A 23,847-nucleotide genomic window follows, 5' to 3' on the forward strand; every position below is an offset into this window, starting at 1 on the left:
TACCTATTAGTTGTTGACAATTTGGGGTCGCAGTGCTGCACTCTTACATCCCTCAGGAAGCAATCAGACTCTATATTCAGTCACAATATCATAATTATAAACACTTATTAAGATTTATAAAGTTGTAAATAAGCAGTGTACACACACTTTTCTGTTGTGCTGACATGTGCAGGTTGGGAACGTCACATGTTCTGGAAGGATAGAATTGCTCAATGGAAAAAAAGGATGCATGTCCTGGTACACTCCTACCCAGTAGTAAAGGTTCTACTCACATTTTTGTTGTCAGCCAAGTTTAAGGACAATTTGAAATATTTAGTTAATCTATAATCTTTTTCTTATCACATGCAGTTCTGAAGGGCTAAGAACAACTCTTTTAATGGACCAGCTAAGCATTTTGTTCTTTAATATTAACTGAAGCTAAAAGACTACAAACTTGGGCTTTTTTTGTTGTTCTTGGTTTGGTTTTTTGTTAGGTTTTGGTTTGGGGGGGGGGGGGGGGGGGGGGGTTAAACAACTTTATGATAGGTCCTGCATCCAACACATCATATGTTTTATCACGTGTCATAGTCAAGTACAAGTTTGACGTACAATGCTGCACTGAAAGTTCAGTTCAACCACTTAAAAGGCTAAGTCACGAATACTCTACAAGCAGTAAGACACAACCTAAAATGGAAAAAACCCACTTTCTGTTCCTTGCCATTCCACATACCTTTCTCTTCATCCATTTCTCATTAGTCCTTTCCTCACCTATTGTGTAACAGCACCGTTTCCTGTCATGCTATGCTGCCAGGTACTCAACTCCCTTTTGCAACTACTTCTAAAGCCTGTACGTCCACCCTTCAACACATGAAGCAGCAGGATGCTGCACAGGGTTGAAGGAAGAGGGTAAGAAGGTTGAAGGAAGATGCAACATAAGTCCCACGCGAAAGGAAACATGAGTATTTTAACTCAAATATCTTGTGGGATAAAAGGCTGTTCATAAAGCAGACAGCGAAAGAAAACTTCCTCTGGCTGTGAAAGGCTTAAAAATGAAAAATAACAAGTTTCTTAAACATCTAATGTTATGCTTATTTTTGAGCAAGGTCACAACACAAGGCTGAAAAGAGTTTATTTATGGGAAAATGGGTCCAACAACACACATTCTCCCAAACTTATTTAATTTTCTTGAATCTGATAATCCCCTACCAAAGCCCTGTCATATGAGAGCTAGCCCATGCTAGAGGAAGGAATTGTTTATTACATTTTCCCTCATTTGTGGAGGTGAAGTATTCAAATAATGTTGAGCAGGGTACACATTAAGAGAAGGCATGCAGCACCGCATGCACGCATCACTCCCCTTTCCCCTTGACAGACTGAAAGAGTACTAAAATACCCAAGTGTGCTATGTGCTTTGATGACCCTTTCTAGAGAAGTATGAAACCACCTCCTGCATGGCTGCATATCCCACCTCTCCACCAAAAGCCACCTCTTTGGTGACGGTGACAGCAGACAGAACCTGCGCCCACACCCCAACTCTTTCAGTGCAAAGTCCAACATCTTTGGTCAAGTTGAGAAGGGGCTGAATCAAAACACTAAGCTTCTCACAGCATCAGAAAGCCACATCCATGCATTTCTCTCTACTGAATCTGCTAAGGGATTAGAAATTACTGACGGAAGGGCTGAGTAGGTGGTTGGAAACAGTAACCTTTTAAATATACCAAAGTTAGATTTGCAGAGTTCCTGTACTGAAGCCACGAAGACACATTAAATTTTTGCAATGTCTTTCCACAAATCATCTCTGAAATGTTTAAGAACTGTTCCAGAAAATTTTGGAAAGCAAAGGGTGGGGGGAGGTTGGAGGTTTGGGACACAGAAGAATGAACTGATGGGCCAAGAGAAGCCACAGATACCTGGCTATTGAACTAACAACTAGAAGAAAAGACAATGAAATAGGAAGAGACTTTCTGACAGATTTTAAGAACTTGACACTTTCAAAGGTGAGGAGTCACTGGAGCAAAATAAAAACCAATCACATGGTGCAAGATATAACTGGGAAGAAATAAACCTCCCAACTGGAAGAACACTCCAGTCATTTGGTTCAACAGACTGCTGCAATGCTCAGAGTCCTACCTGTTGCCAAAATAAAGAGATTTTTAATCCTGCTTAGTCAGCAGATGCTAACTACAAGATTCATCCACCAATGTTTATATATCATCCATCAGTCTTGTCTTATTTTGGCTAAATTTACATTTAAGGTCACATTCTGTTTTCATTCCCTACGCCACAATAGCCCTGGTCTAACATAAAACCAGCACCTTACCAGGCAGAACCACTGCTTGCCCAGCTATTCACAGGAAGGGAAGAGCCTCTGGTCTGCCTCTTGCTAAACTAAAAGAAACAAACCTGAGTATCAAGCAGAGATGGAAGAAAACTTTCTCAAAAGGTCAGAGCAAGAATAGTGAACTTGTTCTGCTGCAGCACATGAAAAATAACAAGGATGATGGCTAGGCTCAAAAAGATAGCATAGCCCTGTGTGGGATTTCTTGCTATTTGACAAACCACAGAGGCACCTGAAACCATCTGCAGTCAAACCTTCCACTGTGGGGTAAACAGCATGAAACTGCTCCAGCCTTTACCCTGATAAATTCCACGTATCCTACAGTACATACACAGATGTCCACATAATTACAAGCGTTTATAAAACTTTATAAAAATAAACTAGATGCTGATATCATCAGAAGTACTATACTCTCTTACTATTGTGTTACAATTTAAATGCTGAGCATTGCTGCTTAAGTTAGATGTTTCATAAATGTAACTTGGCTGTCTTCCATCCTGTGTCAGAAGACCTTTACTACAGCAAAATTATTTGGCTGGCACTGACAGTTACATCCCAATATTGTTCCACATCAGCGTTAGAGCTTGCAAGACCAGTATGTGCTATATAACAGACCATAAATATATACAGATTCCAGCTACATACATTAGAATAAGTCAGTACACGGGTATAGTATGTATCAAACAGCACGGCCAGTTACACTGATTATCTGAATAATGCTGTAGCCTACTGAAAAAACACAGAATTTACGAGGCCAGAAAGTAATTATTTTATTCCCTTTAATCTCCACATTCTACACAGTAACACCAAATAGAAAGATACAGGAAGCAGTAATAGGGTTGTTGCTTGTTGAAAGCTGCCGCTATCATTTAAAGGGAGGAACAGGGCATTCAAGATCAGAGTGTTTAAATATCAACCAAACACTAACACTCTTTCCTGAATAAAATGTAATCCTGGCAAACCCATAAGGCACAATCATTTCAAAGACACATTTTCTTAAAATAGGAAAAGAAACCAAGCATCTGCTAAATGTTTTAACCAAAAGACACATTTCCAAAAAGAGAAGGGAGGGACATAAGGAGAGCAGGGCTTTTAATTTTCTCTCTTTGTTAGTGTTCATATCACTACAGTGTATTTTTTTCATGTTTGAATGTAGCTACTTAAAAACACACCAGAAGAAATGGGAGCAGCCACCAGCTCCCCCACTGCTCTGAAACACTTCAGTAACAAGCGCTCCAGCCAGCTCATCCTGCGCCAAACACGCTGCCAGTGCCCTGCACAAACGCCTCTATATTTTTCCATTTGGATTTGGAGGAAAATATTTTTATTCCTTATCTGGGCTGAGCCAAGCCAACACGACACCATTAGTTGCTAGGCAGTGGCCAGCCCTCGCTTACAGCGCCAGACTCCAATTCCTCACTTTACCTTAAGATCAGTACTAACTTCAGTGTTAGCCACCTAAACTAAAACTCTTGCATGAAGCAAGACAATATTGCCTCCTAATGCTACCCTAGATCTCTTTTGCATGGCAGGTGAATTATCTGCTTCCAACAGCCCTTTGTATTAGTGTTAATATTTTTGTACAGCAAAATACAGATTTCTACATCGTTTCACTTTTACTGTATCATGATGATTCTCTAAGAAGAGCTGAAATTACATCGCCATTCCTTATCTCCTACTACAAATCTCATTGACCCTAACAGACATGCTCCAGGAATGACATATTTCTAGAGGCTTTATTTAACAGGGGTTAAAATTGCTTTGGTCTTGTTCAACAACATTCTTCTCAAAAAGCTAAAAGGTTAACAAATGCTTAGATTTAACTAACAAGCTTGTCTTTGAGCTACGTTACTACATTAAGAATTAATATTAGACTTCTTGAGCTATTTTCCTCACAGTAGGCCAAGATCAGGCAAGCTACACACCGTTGTGAAACAGGCAAGGACAAGCTGAGTGAGAGTCAGCCTCTCCCTTCTTCTTCCCAGGCATCAGTCTCACTTGCAAGAACTAACAAAGTAGCTTCAGAGAAACAAGAATATTTAAAATAGTTTGTCCAAGAGCTGCAATATGGACTTGTATGATGTTTTGAGTAAAACGTGCTATCTCAACACTTACAAAAGCAACCCCACGTTTCTCTCCTGTGTCCCCTTTAGCAAGGTAAACAATGAATCTAATATAATCCATGACACTGAGAACATGAACAGGATTTAGTTATTACCTTAGGAAGGTGGATAAACAGGATTTACTTATCAACTTAGCAGATGCAAGCCATGTGGCAGACTCTTAAGAGCAGTAACATGTTCCAACTCCCTAAAACCAGATAAACTTTTTACTACTTATTTTTACTTGATAACTATATTGAAAAAAATCATTAAAACAGAAGAAAATAACAATAAAACTAAAATACAAAGTTATTCATTCCCCTCCAAAACCAGAACAGAAATCAAGTTCAAAGACCAAAAGATTTCTGGAGTCCAGTTTTGACAATGTCACGTTACCCACAGCAGCCCACGAGTTTTGGAAAGCTTAGCAAATTCAGGTATAAGGATTAAAAATCAACTCATTACTAACTTGTCAAGTAGCTCAACTTCCCCCCCCCAGCGTAATACAGTGTAAGCATATTTGGACCATCCCGCACCTTCAATACAAATAAGAAAAACCGCAACCTCTCACCGTTTCAGTTTAATTCAACTCGCGACACAGCGTTCCACTCCTGCTTGCCTAAAGGCACCTTTCCAGCCCCGGCTCCCAACTGCTCAGCAGTTCACATCCTCTACATTCACGTGCTCATGTCTGGGACAAATCTACACCAATTGCACCAAAGTTATGATGTGTTTTATTATTTACGAAAAACCCTCAGAAATTTGGTGTCAGAGTGAAGTTACTCAAGATCAAGTTCACATGCACACGTAAATGAGTTTAAATTTTCAAAATACAATGAAAAAGAGGAAGAGCTAGCAAACAGCAGGAGCAAGGAAAAGTCTTTCAAATTTCAACATGGAAGGGGGTTTGTTACCAATTAAAAAAAAAAAGCAGCTTTGCATTTCAGCAAACAGAAAAAAGGAAATTACAAGAATAAAATGAAAAACAAACAACCCTAAGGTCATTTCTATGTAAATACAATTAATTAATAACAGTTTCAGGAATCTTAATCTCTACTGGAATTTTTCTTTTTAACTCTTCACAGATAGGAATCGATGTCATTCTTCTGTTACATTGAAAGTACAAATTTTGTCATGAATCTCTCAACTAATGACAACAGGAAGCTAACACCTAGAAGGCAAAAAAGAAAAGCATGGTTTGATTGTCCAATCTAAGAAAAAGACAGAAAATTGAATACTGCAGAAATTAATATCATTCTTCGGAACAGTGCCTCTGTTAGGAACTGACTGGTCTTAAATGTTTCTTCCACAGTGTTTGACATTCCCTATTACCAGTTTTTGCACATGCTGGGGTCAATAATTGTGGCATAATTATGTGACAAGTAAAAACAGGCTATTTAGCCTGAACAAGCCACATGTAAATGACATAGCAGAGATACACCAACCTTCTCCTCACTTCTTAAGAGTTAGAACCACTCAATTTTTGCAAGATTTCTATTCTATAGGTTAATTCTATCATATTTTATTATTTTCCTTCTTTCAAATGCATAATCCTATAGTCTAAGTGCCACTATTCTCCACATGGATCAAAACAGGCAAGTTAAGAAAGCTTTCAGATTTTAGCAGTCAACTCTTATTTTCATAGTTATGCAAAATGTTTTAGATGCCATAACCTCCAAACACTGTTTTCTCCTATAGAAAACATGCAGCATAATAACATAAAACACACATCATATCTACCTTCTCTAGCTGTCCAACTTTTACCAGTGAAAACAGACTTAACTCATTTCTCCTCCTTCTACCCTTGCAAGTACAAGGGTACAAACTCCACATTCCCCCACATCAAGAAACAACTAATGAACAGGTTAATTACCATATATGAAATATCACAAAGTAGCATCTTATGGGGTTACAGGCAAACTGCCAAATCACGCTGATATTGTCTCTCGGCTGTACCACACCTTCTGGGGCTCTGGTTATTTGCCTCTTTAGCTGGATCTTTGAAATCAGCAAGCCAGCCCTACTGCACCCTGCCAAGGGAATTTTCCTCTTTGCATGACAGGCGTTAGGCAAAACAGCACACTGAGTATCTCAGTGGAGATTAAGGCTCTCCTAGAGCATCTCCTACAGCTCTTACAAAAAAAGAGTGCATCCCTCTGCCACCTCAGATAGTGACTAAATTTTTCAGTTCCGCTCTTCAGGAACACAGCATAAATTACAATTCAGGAAAGAAAAAGATAAGCTACAACCCTGCCAATAAATTCACTGTGGAGAAACATTCCTGCAACCACCCTGACGTAAGACCTGTATCCTAAAGACTCTGCTGAAGGGTCAGGCAGTGTTACTGTGGAGTACCACAAGGATAATTTGCCTTCAAAGGAATCATAACCATTTTCCTAATCCTTACAACCTCCATGTCTCTGACAACAAAGACGACCAAAAAAAAGTAGTAAATTAGAAACCAAAAACTGAGTGTGGTGGGTTGACCCTGGCTGGAGGCGAGGTGCCCACCAGAGCCACTCTCTCACTCCCCTCATTCACCAAACAGGGGAGAAAAGGCATAACGAAGCGCTTGTAGGTCGAGATAAGGACAGGGAGAGATCACCCACTAATTATCATCACGAGCAAAACAGACCGAACTTAGAGAGGGAATTCATCTAATTTATTACTAGGCAAAACAGAGTAGAGGAATGAGAAAATAAAATCAAATCTTAAAACACCTCCCCCCACCCCTCCCATCTTCCCGGGCTCAACTTCACTCCCGGCTTCAACCTTCCCCCCCCTCAGTGGCACAGGGGGACGGGGAATGAGGGTTACGGTCAGTTCATCTCACGTTGTTTCTGCCGCTTCTTCATCCTCAGGGGGAGGACTCCTCTCATCGTTCCCCTGCTCCAGCATGGAGTCCCTCTCACGGGGTGCAGACCTTCAGGAGCAAACTGCTCCAGCGTGGGATCCCCCACAAGGTCACAAGTCCTGACAGCAAACCTGCTCCAGTGTGGGCTCCCCTCTTCACGGGTCCACCGGTCCAGCCAGGAACTTGCTCCAACGTGGGCTTCCCACGGGCCACAGCCTCCCTCAGGTGCTTCCACCTGCTCCGGCATGGGGTCCTCCATGGGCTGCAGGTGGAATCTCTACACCCCCTCATCCTTCCTCCATGGGCTGCAGGGGGACAGCCTGCTTCACCATGGCCTTCACCATGGGTTGCAGGGGGATCTCTGCTCCGGCGCCTGGAGCTCCTCCTCCCCCTCCATCTGCACTGACCTTGGTGTCTGCAGAGTTTCTTACATCTTCTCACTCCTCTCTCCGGCTGCAAAAGCTCTCTCTCTAAATGTTTTTCTTCTTAAATATGTTATCACAGAGGCGCTGATTGGCTTGTCCTTGGCCAGCGGCGGGCCCATCTTAGAGCCGGCTGGCATTGGCTGTATCAGACACAGGGGGAGCTTCTAGCAGCTTCTCACAGAAGCCACCCCTGTAGCCCCCCCCGCTACCAAAACCTTGCCACGCAAACCCAACACACTGAGAAAGACAAATTTGGAATGCAGAAAACTCTGAGAACATTCCACCAAATTCACACAGTTCCCAAAGATGAAAACTAGCAGTTCAGGATTTGCTGCAAAGGTTTCCCTATATCATATTGCACCAAATGGTAGCAAGATGGACACCAACATTACCTATATAATCTGTTCCCAGAAGAAAACTCTACAGCAATCCAGAAGCAACAGCTTGAATACACAATACCAAAATAGTACCGTCAAGCTTTCACTGGTATAATTTTCTACAATACATTCAGCTCTATAAGTAGCACAGAACCAGGGACTTTCTTCCAAAAGTGACTGAATTAAAATTGTGAGATGAAAACATTCCTTTTCAGAGATAAGGATTTTACTATTATTAATGTAAAGATGTATGAATTCAGAAGGTGACATTACACTTCTAGTAGTGAATTTTCTAGCAGAAATTTAAAACTGACTTAAGTCTTTCATAAGACAACTCTGATCACTAGATGGAACAGAAATTTCAGATGTTGTATTCCTCAATTCTAATTTTTGTCAAACACCACAGATTTGAATTTATTCATGGTTTCTTTACTCATTCTGTAGGATGACTGTGCTCCTGTTTCACAAATCATTTATATCCTAAATGAAGTTACTGATGTCTCAAGGACAATTTGCAAACAAGCAAGGGTATTCAGTAGCAAGAAATCAGAAGACCATACTGCTTAAGGATGAAAAATTGTGCTAGATAACTAAAAACATTCTCCTCAACTGGGAAACTCTGTAAAAGAAATAAAGTACTTACAGGAAAAAATGTGTTTATTGTACAGACACTTATCCAACATCAGCATTCTGAATGTTTAAATTCTGGAGTATTGCTTTCTTTCCCATACTTACTTCCCACACAATAACTATAATGTTTACATAAAACAGAATATATTGTGTTGAAATATTACTTTCATTGCAAAAGACAAGACCAATTCACTGTTGGGTTGAAGCTCAATTTTGCCATTATATTCTCCAACTTATAAGAGCGTCGTGGCTGGGAGGCAACCCCACATAATCAAATCTGTACTCTGATTACGGACAATGAAGCATTAACCCCTCACAGATCATCTTACATGAAATACTTTCTGACTTAAGAGCACTTTACTTTTCAAAATCCAAGTGACTAACAGGACATATCTACCTAATTTCTTCAGTCATCAAAATTCACTCCTGGCAGTCAGGTAAAGTTGTTACATCAACGCAGGAGGAGGAGCTGACCAGGGCACAGAGATTTCCCCCTTCCAAGAAAGAGGACCGACTTCATTATTTGAAGTCTATCATCTTAGAAAGCACACATGTCAGTGAAACTTGATGTGGTTGAGAAAGTTGGAGGGGGAGCGCTGCTCAGCCTGGGATGGGAAGGTCACAGCAAACATGCCAGCCAGCAGGTTTTTCACATGCCGCATCTGCTGCCCTTGAGCACAAACATCATCTCAGAGAGTTCACATCCAACAAAGAGTTTCAGCAGGATCTTTCTTTTCCTCCACAGCAAGCAATGGGAACTGGGCAGCCAAAACACAAGGAGAGCTGGTAACCCCTCCCTAATGAATGACTAGAGCAAGTATTTTTATCATCTCTAAACGCACATGCTGATCAACTGGCAGTTTGAAATATTTTATGAAGTTGTATATCAAGTCTGCAGAAATGTCAACATTAAACATGAAAACTTTGGGGGGAAAAAAAAAACAACCATCATTCACAATGTTTCCTTTCTTCAAAATGGCAGATATCTCAAAACATTGTCACTGTATAGAATTACTATCTGTCTGAATTTTTGCATATGTAGACAAAAAACCAACAAGGAAATCAAAATTGTAAGATATTGTGATTTCTCCACAACAAAGCACATCTAAACATACACTCAGCACACCTGCACACATATAATTAGAGTATTATATGAAATGGCTACCAAATACTTTGTCATCAGCAAGACCATAAAAGGTTCATAAAATAAAGTTACATTTTCATCAGTTCCTCTGCTCCCGAGTCATGAAAATTAAGCAAAATTCTTCCAGTAGGCTGAGAAAGACCTTAAATAGTACAGTTTTATTTTCCCAAGTGCAAGAGGATTCAAGCAGGAGAGGATGGAGGAAAACACAATGAGGAATTGGACAAATAAGCAGCTGAGATCTATAATTCAAGAACTAATGGCCAAATGCCGAACCTTCGGACCATATATTTACTTATTTATTAAAAGGTATGAGTGCATTTTGGAAAATATTTGACAATTTAGTGCATTTCTACACCAAAAAACCTTAAAATCCAAGTTCAAAATGCAGAGAGTAGGAATTCTGGCAAGATTTGCATTAAACTCCTTTATTGAGGTATAGACTTCTTTGTCCACCGTAGGCAAGCCAGGGTCAATCTTCAGCATCAAGAAGGATGCGATGACCACAGTAGGCCCCCGAAGATGGAAGAGTTCAAGAATAACTTTGCTGTAGCTAGACACAGAAGTGAAATGAATCCAAGTTTTGACAGAAAAACAGCTGACAGCAACTGTGGTGCAGAGGACAGGCTGTACTTATATCATATATAGTTTCCAGAAAAAACACCGGACAGCATAGCAGTGGGTAGCTAAACTAGATGCCCAAATTAAAAAAAGGTTTTACTATACGCTTTTCCAAAACTGTCAAATGGGGATTTTAAGTGTAAAGGAACATGACAGTTGCGTGTCAAAAGGAAATTCTTCTGATAGCTCTCACATGAGCTGTATCTGGCTAAATCATACTAAAACTGAAGCTTCTAATTAGGTCTGACCAAAACTGTATACATACACCACATATGTCAACATCCGTAATATTGAATACAGGATTCCTTTAAATAAATAAAAACAGCAGAAAGCACTGAAATACATGAAACTTGAAAGAAAATGAGCCTCCCACTCCCCTTTCACTGTTCTCACTGTTGCTTTTTTAAAGTTGTTACTAGAGGAAGCCCTGATCCTCCAGCATCATTTCACCTGCTAGCTTCTCTGATTGTTGCAATTTCTTTGCCTGGGCAGAAGAATAAAGTATTGTTCCTGCCATCAATAACCTTGCCAGGAAATACTTATTTAAATATTCAACTATGTAGTATAGTATATGACAAAAGAGAAACTTCACCCATCTCTGGTCTGGAGAGTTGTGCAATATTTGAATTCTATGTGCAAAGAAATCCCGTAATCCTTCTCACAGTTTCAGATTAGAAATTTTACAAAAGGCCAATGAACTAATTACAGGATATTACTGTGTACGTAAGAGAGAGACACAGTCAAACTTACTAACTCTGATTAGGAAAAAACCTTTGACCTTAAAGTTTCTAGCACACAAGCATGCAAAAGCCTCACTGCTCTGGGATTTCAGTACATTTCTCTGACATGAGTTTCCAGTCTGGCCATCAGTGGCAACTGATTCCCAAATCAAAGGTCACTAAATGATCAAAAAACAAAATAATTGAGCAAAAGTAATTTATGATAGTCAAGAGCAACCACCATATCCTCATAAGGAGCACAAGGCATGAAAGAAACGTCTTGCAATGCTACACAGCTATACCAACATAACTTAGAAGCAGGAAACAAAGCCACTTGTTTAGTCTTCTAATGCAACTTTCATATTTCATTGTTTTCAAACAAAAGGAAGACTTACAGTATATAACACAGTAAGACTCTTTTTTAGATTACTTACAGTCTTTATGCTTTGACACAAGAATTAGCTTAAATTTACTATCTCATGTTTAGAGAAAAGTCAAGCTAGTTTTGCTTCTAAATGAGCATGTGTGTAGTTTCTGAGTGAAAGTACTAGCCTATATAAGACTTTTTTGATTTTTCCATAACTTAACTGTTTCAGCTGCATTACTATGCACTCTGCATTTCTGACAGAACATGTTCTCACAAGAGAGAACATAATGCAGTTTCTTGCGTAAATCAAGCAATACCGCGAAAGTATTCACAACCTCCCTTAGAAACTACAGTATTTCCTGCACTGGAAGTGACTATTCTCACCACTTTGATGATAGGAGGAAGACTTTATATAATAGAGTAGGAGTACAGAAGTTCAGTACTTGGTTCAGTAGTGTTTGAGTTTCACTGATGGAAGCTGAGGAAAAAAGTGAGCCAGTATTTCCAAAGAGTTTTATGAAATGTTTGGATTTGTGAAGTTTCTATTACGATTTCTGGGGTTGAGTTATTACTAAGCTTGGGAGAAATTGTTTACAAAATAGGAAGTATTGGTTTTTGCTTTGCCTCTCTTCCCTGGACCCAACAACAACCTTTTCTATTCAAGTACTGTCCCTGCTTATCATCAGCCAAAGGATCCACAACACTGCCTTGCTAGCCCAGACATATTTAGAGGTTTAACTAACTGTACGTGTCAGAGTGAGTAAGAAGTGGACAAAAGGGGAGCAGAAGGCTAAGGCTGACCCATGACCACAAATGTTGTCAAATTAAAAATCTAAGCATGGGTTCCCTCCTCTAAAACAAGACAAAATGAGAAAAATCCATTCTACCAGCCTAACAGCTCAAATGAGGAGCTGTTTGGACAGTGACAATTTGTGGTATAGAATCACAGAATCATTTAGGTTGGAAAAGACCGTTAAGATCATCGAGTCCAACTATAAACCTAACACTGCCAACTCCACCACTAAGCCATGTCCCTAAGTGCCATATCTACATGTCTTTTAAATACCTCTAGGGATGGTGACTCAACCTGGGCAGCCTGTTCCAGTGCTTGACAACCCTTCTTATGAAGAAATTTTTCCTAATATCCAATCTAAACCTCCCCTGGCACAACTTGAGGCCATTTCCTCTTGTCCTGTCATTTGTTACTTGGCAGAAGAGACTAACAGCCAACTCACTACAACCTTCTTTCAGGCAGTTGTAGAGAGCAAGAAGGTCTGCCCTTGGCCTCCTTTTCTCCAGGCCAAACAACCCCAGTTCCCTCAGCCGCTCCTCATTAAGACTTGTGCTCTAGACCCTTCATCAGCTTCGCTGCCTTTCTTCGGACATGCTCCAGCACCTCAACGTCTGTCTTATAGTGAGGGGCCCAAAACTGAACACAGTACTCGAGGGGTGGCCTCACCAGTGCTGAGTACAGGGGGACGATCACTTCCCTAGTCCTGCTGGTCACACTATTTCTCATACAAGCCAGGATGCTGCTGGCCTTTTTGGCCACCTGGGCACACTGCTTTATGTACAATACTCACAGAAGAACCCTAGATTTCAAGGATGTTGGCTGAGATTACTACAATACAAATAAGGGATGATAAATTATGCAACAAGCTGAAGGGAATGCTTCAGCTTTCACCAGTGAACATACTGTATCTGTACAACACAGGGAGTTACACACACCATGTACACCTACATACACAGAATTGTTCTATGGAGAAAAAAACCAAATCACTTAAAATCAGCTTAAAAGAAAAAAAGAGGGTATGCCACACCTTCTATGATAGTTATCTTGCAATAGGATCATGCAAGAGCACTACCAACAACTCTGCCTGGAGAAATGCTAGTTAGCAAATCAAAACCACAAGACACTTAAGGGTTATTCTCAATAGCCAGAAGACAACCTCAGGTTTGACAACTGTGAAAAAACTCTTAAACCCAAAATCAGAGCTGAAAACAAGCAGGAGACTAGTCATCAACATTTTCTAACATCACAACCTCAGCAGTGCAGAGCAAGCCCATTTACCAGGTAGCCAGGGCTTGCCAGGGAGGCAGGCTCTGAGAAAAAACCACTTGGTAGCCCAGCATCTCACGCCCCGCTGAAGGAAAAGGGCACTCACTGCCCTTCCACCAGACCTTACCACACATAAGTTGTGCTGTAATAGCTTTTTTAAAACTGCATAGGGAGAGAACCACCACAGCATGTCACCCACCCAAATACCCAGTTCCTGTGCTGCTCAGAGCAGTGACCGAACTGATGCCACAGCTGCTGGGCCAATAACGAGCAGCAGGAAAACAGCTGCTGCCATTTATTGAAGGGAGTATAACTGCACCATTGCTAAGCCAGTCTGAAGCACTTTGTCTAAAGGGGCTCTACAAGCAGCTACTGCCAGGCCCTACCACGATGAAGAATTTATAGCCTAAAATTCAAATGTCATGCTGAAATTACATATGAAGAGATCATTACTATTCTATGCCATACAGCTGGCAGTACATGCTTTAGTACTTCAAATACAGCATTTACTTTGTTATCAAGGAAACAATAAAATACTTTGCAGCATTATACCACAGCAGTGCTTTCTGAGGTTTGGGGATGAAAGCCAGGAGAACTTATAATTCCTTCTCTCTGCCATCTTAGGAAAATTCACAAAATCTATTATTCAACTGGGCTCAGACAGCATCGGGGATAAAAGGGTGGTCTGTCTGACTGCCGGCTGAGCGCTGAATATTCATCAGCAGCATATGTCAATTATTCAACTTGAGATTGTAGGATAAACACTGCACGTCTATCGTTCTGCACTCCAGCTGTACTGACTTAATAGTTCAAGCTTTAACACTCACTGGTACAAACTGTCCTGGCTGCTCACAAAACTTTAAATGTGCATGCCTTTTAAATCAGATTATTTATTCACATATTGAGCTTGGAAGCAAGCAGAAAACAATCAGGATGATGGAAGAAAGTAATTAACTAACAATCCCTGACACCAAACAAACAAAAAAATTGAAAAAAGGCAACAAATGTGAAATATGACAACTGTGGGGTGTAATTGCCTGACTAGGTCTATGTTTTGCCAGGCTGATAGGGAAAGCTAAGTAGTTGTCCTCTGTTTGTTCTGTCCTCTCCAAACATTACCAAAAAAACCCACCAAAAAAAAAACAACCCACCACAGAGAACATTACCAGTTAAAATAATCATTCAACTTACCCAACCGCCACGTGGTTCACCTCGGTTTATGCATTTAGAGTACAAAATCAACAAGAAAGCAATTTGTGAGATTTCAGTGAAAGGGGGTCTTTTGTAAACTGTCTTTAAAATAATAACCAGAATTAAACAATTAGTTTTCTGTGGATCCCACTAAAGAGATGGTGCTTAAATACTTTCCAGTCTCTGGTTCCAGGCAAATCAACAGACTTTCAGTCTCAAGTGACCAGCCTGTGTCTTTTGCAACGGAAATGTAGGTGACAAGACTGTTACATGGAAACTACTGATCTCTGCAAATACAATAATCATAGGCTGTTAAGGAAAAACATGCACTGAAGTTGTTTTAGTTTGGGGTTTTTTTAACTTTTTTCAGTATATCACAGGCCTTTATAAAATAAACACTTTGTTTTTGAAAGCAAAGTCACTTTAAGTCACAGATTCTCAAGTGTCTAGAGGAAAAAGGATTAGTGGGGTAAACTGACCACATACCAGGAACCTACAATCCAGAAACCCTGGTATAACAGCAGTAGGATCATGGGGATCTCTGTGCAAAAGACAGGCACAGCAGAAAACCTAACCTAGCAAAGCCACATTTAAGAAAAACTTCAGGGACTTGAATCCTAACACCCATGCTGGGACACTCTAGTTATTGCGTGCCTCTCTTTTTTTAGGGAGATTGATTTTATTTCTTTATTTTTAGTGTTTTCTTTAAAGGAGAAAAAAATTAGATGGTAAAACATAATTTAAAATAAACCAGGAATTAGCCTGGATGGTAGAAGAAACCCCTTTCTCCTTTTTTAAAGCTTTCTAATTAGCACAAGTGACAAGAATGATCACAAAGGCAGAGCAAGATATATATTCCTGAAAGCATGTAGAGGTACATAGGAAGACTGGTTAATGTTGCTACAGAGTTACATATAAAAATTAAAAAGAACCTGAACCTGGTGATGGGGGTGGTGGTGGTTTGGTTTTTTGGTTTTGGTTTTTTAGTTCTCTCTCTTCTCTTTGACTTTTTAAGTGAAAAAACCTCTGTCTCTCCTAACACAACCTAACACCCCTTGATTTCTCATAAGTTTCATATTACATTGATTCCAGCTGCAAAACCAAAAACCTTTAACAAATACTTAAAGTTCCCTACCAAAACACACAAATTAACTGAGATAAGAATCATCTGACCAGTGAAGAACACCCTAAAATTAACCCTACATCTCAACAGATATGGGAGTGGCAGAGTTATTGGACAATGTAAGATACATATTTCCCTAAATTAGACCTTTCAATTTGGCTCCTTCAGTAGCCTGTTCCTTCCCACACTCAAGGGAAAAAGAAAACCTACAACTCAGGCTAACATGAGAGAGGCACAGACTTTCCATATATTCAAAGCCATAAGCTGAAAGCAAGAGAGCGAAAGACAGACTGCCTGCCAGCGCAGTGATTACGCAGGTAAGTCAAGTCACAGGACAGTACGGGTTTTAGCTACAAATCAATATTTCCCCCCCTTTTTAAGCACCTAACATAGTATTAGAAAAGATGCAATATCAAAAGTTACTTTTCTGATGGAAAACACATTTCTTGTCCTACAGAACCGAAACAGTGATACTCTCTTCCTCTCCTCCCTCAGAAAGATAAAACTCAAAAGAAAGCATTACAACTACTTGAACAAGTTCTGTAGCTAGAGAAACAGCAATCGTAACAGCATGCATAAAAATGTTCCCTCGGGTTTTGGTCTCCTGTCTCACCACAACCATGCCCAATCTTGCTCAGCAGACAATAGCTATCAAGGTGGCCTTCTGGGACACAGAATACAAACTAAGGATTTAATCCCGCCCTGCCTTTCCAAGTGTCACTGTAATCTGAACACCTTTGTTTTAAATACATGCACATGAGAGGCACGTGTTGTATGTAGAGCTACATAGACAGTTATTCTGGTTGGACATCCTGCTATGCTTTCCACGTTAAAAAACAAAACCAAAATGAAACAAAACAAAAAAAAGAGAAAGAAAAATCCACCAGGAGACTCTGCAAACATTTCACAGCTGGTGTCCTTAATGAAAGATAACCATCTATTAGCACAGACTTGAAAAGTCTGTTCTTTCCACCATGAATGAATGCAGTATCCTTGATCTAGCCACAACTCACAGCAGACTCCGCTCTTCAACTGACAAAGCCTGGTCCTGAAATTCTGCTGGTATTTCTCACACGCAGTTTCAGACAGCTAACTGGAATAATCTGCGAAGAACGTTTTTTGGCTTTGGCAACAGTTTACTTTGTGTGTCTGGAGCACCACCTTTATGAGAAAACTTCCAAGCACTTGGAACAACAACTACACATTGTTGTTACAGAGCAGTAACACGGATGCTCCACCATGTCAAGTCCAGTCCTGCAACAACAGCATGCTCGAGAGCTATTCAACATGCATGCATTTAAAAACCAGTTAGAATATTGTGAAGCAGGTATCCCACAGCAAACTTTTGAAAAGCTGGCAGTAGTTTTCTGATGAAAGAGAAGAGTCTATCACAAAACAAATCAAGTATACTTTCATTTGCTCAAACCTCATTTTCAGTTATTCACAAGAGTTTTTTGCCACAAAAGGCAATACAGCCCAAAAGAAAGAAGTCAGGAATCCCAGTTTTGTATCTCACTTGTGCTGCACTGCTGCTTTGTAGGTGTGGGACTATGCCATCAATAGAATGTCCACTAAAAAACCCATAAAAATCAATAAAAAGTCTGACAACAAAGGAGCTAGCCTCATTCAATGTACCACATATGGAAATAAGGCAACAAAATACCAGAAACTCTAAAGTGTTCAGTGAATGCATTTGCCAATGGAAAAAGACATCTGTTGATTTCTGTAGGAAACAGGAGCTCCCGACCTAGTCCTAATGTAAATCATAAAGTTTCTAACAAATTGGGGTCCGTGAACTGCTGGCAGATCACAAAGGCAGCTGTGGTCCACAGCTGGTCCTCAGAACCACAGTGAACAACCTAATGCACTGCACTGGTACTAGCAACTATCCTACTAGGTCACATCATCTAATGCAACATTTTTATGTCAGGATGAATGAACGAGAGATGCATTCAAAAGTCAAGCATGCTTAGCTCCCCTGAAGAAATAAAATTGAAGACAAGGTAGCAGTTCATAGCTTCCTGGTTTTTTTCTGCTCCTCACAAACAAAAGCTCTTTATGAACATTGTAGAAAGCTGCAACATACGTGACACATTCCATGGCCAACTAACACATTTGCTTTAAAATTCCTTGTTAATCTCATTTGCTAGTGCTAGTTAGCACCAAAAAATAATTCCTACAATAAAAGTTCCTTAACACATTTCTTCCTTCATTTACTAATGCTTCTTCTCATGTCCAGCTTTTACACTAAAATTATTACTCGAGCTAGGGAAAAGAACCCCCATTTTAACACATCAGCCGTGATATTCCAAAATAAATTGGATTCTTAAGCAGCACTAGGCTCTACATTCAGTAGTCAAACTCAGACTACCGTCTTCTACTCTGCCCATTTAAACTGGCCCTTTTCCATGACTTAGAAGAACAAGATGCAATATACATACGCAATCTACAAACACAACTCAATGAAAAGCACTCCTTCAAGGTCAAGGCTGTTCCTACCCATTCCATTGCTGTTCTGAGTATGTCCAGTACGAAATAGCATCAAAAGTTACAGACCACAGCACCTTGCCTGCTTCACAGATTGTCTATGTACGACACCTCTGCTTTTTTCAGATACTCTGCTGGGGAAAGTTTGCAGGTAAGTAAAAGAGAACCTCTCATAGCTGGACAGGAAAGCAGTCACACAAGTAGCACCTTCCAGACTCTGAGAAGGGAGACAAGAGGCAGATGAAGCAGCTCAGCTTCAGTGGGGCTCAGCAGCACAGGCCAGGCCACTAATATAGCCACAGTAAGTTTGTACTTACTCTTATTAGTACCACAATGATTTAGGGTTACCTGCATTTTTAAAAAATTACAATAGCGTGGCAGTATTGTTTCTCACTGTCCTGCACAGATGAAGGCCATGGTGGCACGAAAATCTCAGGCAGGATCAGTCAGAAGCTACGTAACAAACAACATTAAGCCTTTAATGATGATGAGCTTCAGCAACTAAGGCTGCTTTACTTTTGAATTGGTGCTTTCGGTCAGTTTTCACCCGGTTGATAAAGCTTTGGAGCTGTATGCCTACCCTATGCTTGGGATTCTCCAACTGCAGTCCACTGGACCTCTAGTAACCTGCAAAACCTGTTAGATGTGTTTCATGGCGACTGCATAAAATTGTAACATCCCCTGCCTTTCTATCCAAAAGACAAGGTTTTGAGGGTTGACACCAGCCAAAACAAATGGGGGGGGAAGGGGGGGGGGGGAGGTATGCATTTGAGTAGTTCCATATGGTACAAACTCCATGGGGAAAAAAAATAGTATGCACAGACCACTTCATTTCATCTTACGACAAAGGTGTTTTACAACGCTATTTCAAGAGCAGGATTGTCCAACTAAAAGAAATGCAACAACCCCAGTTCTACACAGACTTGCTGACTCCTATTTACCTTTGTTCTTATTTGCGTTGACTGAGAACAAGATGAGAAAATACCTGTGACTGCTGGAGAACAGGTACTGAGGACCTTTGCTGGTCAATAATAAAACATCTATATCAGAAATAATTAGTAAGACGCATAGCTAAAACATAGATATTTTGTTTGAATCTTCTAGCTTACATGTCTACAAGCATTTTTTAGTTATCAACAAAGGTAGAGGAAGGACCAGAGCCTTTCACTGAATGGAAAAATAGTCCTGTCTGTTTTGACTACCTGAAGAAATTTCAAAATTAATACAAGGGGAATAGGGAAGAATAAAGAAAAATGAAGGCAGGACACAGGCCCAAATTTGGAAAGTATCTGCCAGACTCAATACACAGATGGCTAGTTTTAATTATATATGAAAATTTATTGCTGGATACACAATGTAATCTATTCATTCTATAAACATGCTTAAAGCAGACCTTTCTGACCCAAATTGAAATAATCAATGCATAGTTCAAAAGACTGCAATGAGATTATCAGAGAACACTTAGTAACCTCACTTTTTCCAATTCAGTAATCTCTTTGCTTCATTATGCACCCTAGACTATCAGGATGAGTTACGCTTTATGTTACTACCACAGCATTATATTTCAGTCATAAGCACACCACCCAACAAAGTGCTTGCAGGTTAAAGAATTGAAACTTTCTTTTTTTAATTTTATTTTCATGACACTGGAAGACACCACCTAACCATGATCCAAACATGAGAATTACTTGCATAAGGATTTCAGACACGCACTGAACAGCATCTTGAACTACACTTGCACCACAAAATATGAAAGACCACGTAGCTCCCACCCTTCCTCCACCAACTCATTCAGGTGAAAGCAGGCAAGCAACACACAAAAGTCCAGCCAGCTCCCACATTATGAAGTAACATGAAATACATCTCCCCTTGCACAGCCAGTTTCCATTTCAAAACTAAACACTGATGACCTGTACTTTCATTAACTGCTGTCTTGTTGATCCTGGAGCACTTAACACATTCAAAAGCCAGAACAAAGTTCAAACCAGGATGATAACGCCTGCACATGTGACTGCTAGTATTCGAGCTGGGGAAAGGCCTATACACAGAAAGAAAACCTCTTTGCCCAGGTTCACCAAGTATTTCCAAAAGTAGATCAGGTAAAACACGATAGGGCAATTTGTGAAAGAAAAGAAAAGAAAAAAGCAGTTTGAAACACAGAATTCACTCCTCAAAGGCCAAAAATACAGGCAGAAAAGCTGTTACTTGGTTAGTGGCCCAAACTAATATTTCATAAGGCATCTCAAAGTCTTTGTATCCATTAGTCCCAACCCTGCTAGTAATGTTAGGAGATGATATGTGCAAATAGGTTTAAAAAACCAAAAGAATACATTTTTCTTTTTTTTTTTTTAACATCAACAGAAATGAGACACTCTTGTGACATAAACCACATACACATAACACCAACAGGATTTATTTTCCAAGAAAGAGCGTGTATTACAAACAGTGAGTTGTTAGTTTAAGCAAAATAGCGCATTCAACAGACATACCTGAAATCCCTGATCAATGTACATCACTACCTTTGTTTCTGCTACTTCCTCCACATGCAAATGTAACTCTGCAACTAAACATGGGATGAAGATGCAAACAGTCATCCCTGGGCTCGTGCAAATCCTGCACCTATGGGAAAAGGACCACCAAGAGCACACGGCGCATGTGGAGGAAGCGACCCACTGCGCGCATTATTTTAAAAGCCACAAGAGCAAACTGATGCGGCAGTATTGCAAGGAAAACTGGATTCAAACGTGAAGCAAGTTTAACCTGCTGTTGTTTAAAGTGATGAACCCACAGCAAGATATACTCAAAGGACAACTCTCATGACATCGTTTATAGCAGTTCAGCAGCTGGCAAATGCCGCGCACATCAGTGTCCTGTGTGCGCGCCACATGACTGAGAGTCCTTTGGCTGGCTATAGCCCTGCTACAGCACTGGGCCATACCTTCCTCCCAAATCAAAAAGGTATCTGCACCCTGCACAAGGCAAGCTCTCCCAGTATACTCCTAGCTGCAAACTACCTGCCTAGCTTCCATATGCATGTTATGGTTTGAGTATCCCAAGCTCAAAACAGCTGTGGTTAGGCAGTAATTTTGAAGGAGCAGAGAGCAATGATTTTAAGCTAGAGAAATGCCCTGAGAAAATTAAAAAAAAAAAAAAAAAAAAAAAGCAATGCATGTCTAGCAGTGCTCAAGTACCTTGGCATAAATTGTGTTTAAAAGTAGAAATAAATATATTGAATTAGGAAAGCTGGCTTCATGCACAAAGCAGAAGAACAGGGCTCAAGAGACTTTGCTTTATGTTCCAGCCCATGTATAGACTTTGACAAAGTCACTGACTCACACTGTGCTCCAGCTATTACACAGGAAAGTACCTCAGCCTCTAGTGTATCAGCAGGCTAAAATCTATTACTAACATACTCAGCTATTCAGTTTACTAAGTTGCACTCTCACCACTTCTGCTACGGGTACACTGGTAATGAAACAGTGTACAGCTATTTCACTAGAGTATACCTGTGAATCTTAAATACCTGGTTTTTAAAACAGGGGGTAGAACTTATGGTGTTTATATGTTAAGCAGAGCATTAGTTATTCTTCAGAAAAAAGATACATAAAAACACAACTAAAACTTTTGAAAAATACATCTATATTATAAAACCCAGCACTTTCAGGATTGAGGGATCAATCTTTTCAGGCAAATCAGTGTACAGGCACTGGCATAATCCCAATGCAACCAGGCAGAACTATAAAAAGTATTAAATAAGATCTTCCATTATAAGAAGTAGATAACCACTATAAATCTTAACCTTGATGACTCAATCACAGAATGGTAGGGGTTGGAAAGGACCTCTGGAGATCATCTAGTCCAATTCCCCAATATAGCAAGGTTAAAATAGCAATAGCTTCAATTACATATAAAAAACCTAGTTTCCTCTTTACTACTCTTCATTCGTTTCAAATGTCAAACAGACCAAACTTATAACAACCTCATATTAAGGTGTCATGGTTTAGCCCCAGCCAGCAGCCAAGAACCAAGCAGCTGCTCGGTCACTCTTTACCCACGCCCCTGGTGGGATGGGGAGGAGAATCAGAAGACAAAGGTAAAACTTGTGGGGTGGGATAAGGACAGTTTACTAGGACAGCAAAGGAAAAGGAAAATAACAACACAGTACTTAGAATATACAAGGCAGGTGATACACAATGCAATTTGCTCACCCCCAGAGCCTGATGCCCAGCCTGTCCCTCAGCAGCAGCCCCTCCTCTCTGGCCAGGTTCCCCCCCTTCCCCCTCACATACTGAGAATGACATCATATGGTATGGAATACCCCTTTAGCTAGTTTGGGTCAGCTGTCTTGGCTGTGTCCCCTCCCAGCTTCTCATGAAAATTAACTCTATCCCACTCAAAAACCAGGACATAAGGCAAGTGCCTTCACAAATAATTATGTTTCATTTCCTGGCTGTATTTCACAATAACATTTTTCCATAATTTTGTTTAAAAGTTCTTTTTAATACTACAACCAAACAAAAATGGATGATGCTGCAAGTCAACATTCACTTCTACATAATGGTAGACAAACGCACTAAGGTGTAATTTACAGTGAAGGTCTACTGTGTGGTAACTGCCAACAGTTTTGGGGTTTATTATCCAGATCACCAGATTCCTATCTGACCTAGATCACAAGCAACTAAACAGATGTTTAATCCTCCAGCTGCCAAATTCTTCATCATCCTATGAAGGCATGCCCATCAAGTCATATTCACATTGTGCAAATGTGAGATTAGTAAATCAATATTTATTAAAAACTTTAAAGACTTAGCAATTAAGAGGCTTATTTTAGTAACTTAGGACCCATGAAAGCTGGAAACAGTTTAATTTGCTTACAGCTGCACCTGAAGTTCCTCCAGCATTTTCTAAGTATTAGTTTTTAATTAGAGAAAGAAGTTGTTGTCACATACATATCATGCTGTGTCACTGGTTCACTATACCTTCTTTGACAGTTAAACTATATATGGAATTTCTACACATGTTGGTATCTTCTTCTGCAGTACTTATATGATTCAACTAATTGAGGTGAGGGAAATTTCACTAGACATCAGGCAACGTGCTTCCCTATCCATTCTGCTCACCTTCTTCATAGCGCACAGATTAGCTAGATATGATCTGGCAAAACCAGATGACCTTACAGCACTTTCCAGGATATCCAGCCATCTTCAGGGAAAAAATGTTGATGCTAGTATAAATAATATTCTAACATTTTTATAGCACTAATTCTCTCATGGATCTTTTCTTCATTTCTGTATCTAGTATTTACATTCTAGTAAGAAACTCCCTTTCCCTGAGAAATTTGATTTATACATGGTAAGAAAAAAAAAAGAAAAAAGGTCAAACATCACAGAAAACAGAAGGAAACAAAAAAACAACAAAATAAAAAAAAAGA

At 40.0% G+C, this 23,847-nt stretch overlaps 1 protein-coding gene across 3 annotated transcripts in view; it reads right to left on the reverse strand.

Moving 5' to 3' along the window:
* The window catches only part of ARHGAP10 (Rho GTPase activating protein 10), a 153,605-nt gene that overhangs the window by 109,661 nt on the left and 20,097 nt on the right, over nt 1-23,847 (reverse strand). The gene's annotated exons all lie outside the window — the stretch shown is intronic.

This window comes from Grus americana, chromosome 4, assembly GCF_028858705.1.
Source record: "Grus americana isolate bGruAme1 chromosome 4, bGruAme1.mat, whole genome shotgun sequence".
In the NCBI taxonomy this organism is placed as follows: Eukaryota; Metazoa; Chordata; class Aves; order Gruiformes; family Gruidae; genus Grus; species Grus americana.